We start from the raw sequence: 869 nt of genomic DNA on the forward strand, positions 1-869 counted from the left end.
CTCCTCTCCTCTCCTCTCCTCTCCTCTCCTCTCCTCCAGTTTACTTTGCTTTTCTTATTGTTAAATACAGTAAGCCTTCTCTGAAGCCCTGCTCTAACAAAGTGCTGAGGTTGTACTTAAGATAGACATCTACTTTCTTGTGTGGGATGAGTTCAAACATGTTAAACATGTTATGAGTTAAACATGTATTGCTCAGATCTTCTGACCAACAATACAGTGAAAGGGAAGAGCTAAGAAGCTGGGACTGGGCACTTCCTCAGTGGATCTGGTTTTGGGTGCAGTCTCCTTTACAACTGTTGATGTTTCAAGGGTCTGTTTACCTTCAGTTTAGCCTTGGTTCTTAAAATAGGCACAGTAGATTGTATTTTCAGAGTTTACTTGCATATTCCTTTTTTCTAGCCTTCATAGCAGAGGCAGTTCCAGCTCTGTATTTATACACCACCTAGCACAGCTGGGATCCTCAGTTAGGGCACCTGGGTATTGCTGTTTGTTAGATAGTGAGTGTGCACTGCAATTTAAAATTCCTGAGCATCTCACAGAAACAGAATAGACTGAAATCCCTATTTTGTCATTTCAGTAGAACAGCATCCTTCTGCCAACCGTCAGCACAGAAGTAGTGTTTGGAGCTGCTAATCCCAGCATTTCTTAAATTAGCTGGTAAAGTGGCTTTGAAAGGAAGACATCAAATTAACACAGCTTACAAGTAACTATTACAGAAATTCTTGAGGAACAGTTAATTTTGAAGACACAGAAATGCAAGTGATGAAAAGCAGAGTGACAAAGTAAAAGCAGATTACTTCTTAATAAGCAAGAGAAGGGCAAAATTATCCTCCAATAAGTAAACATTTTCCATGTTCATACAAGTCTCC

Source organism: Meleagris gallopavo, chromosome 4 (genome assembly GCF_000146605.3).
Source record: "Meleagris gallopavo isolate NT-WF06-2002-E0010 breed Aviagen turkey brand Nicholas breeding stock chromosome 4, Turkey_5.1, whole genome shotgun sequence".
Lineage (NCBI taxonomy): Eukaryota > Metazoa > Chordata > Aves > Galliformes > Phasianidae > Meleagris > Meleagris gallopavo.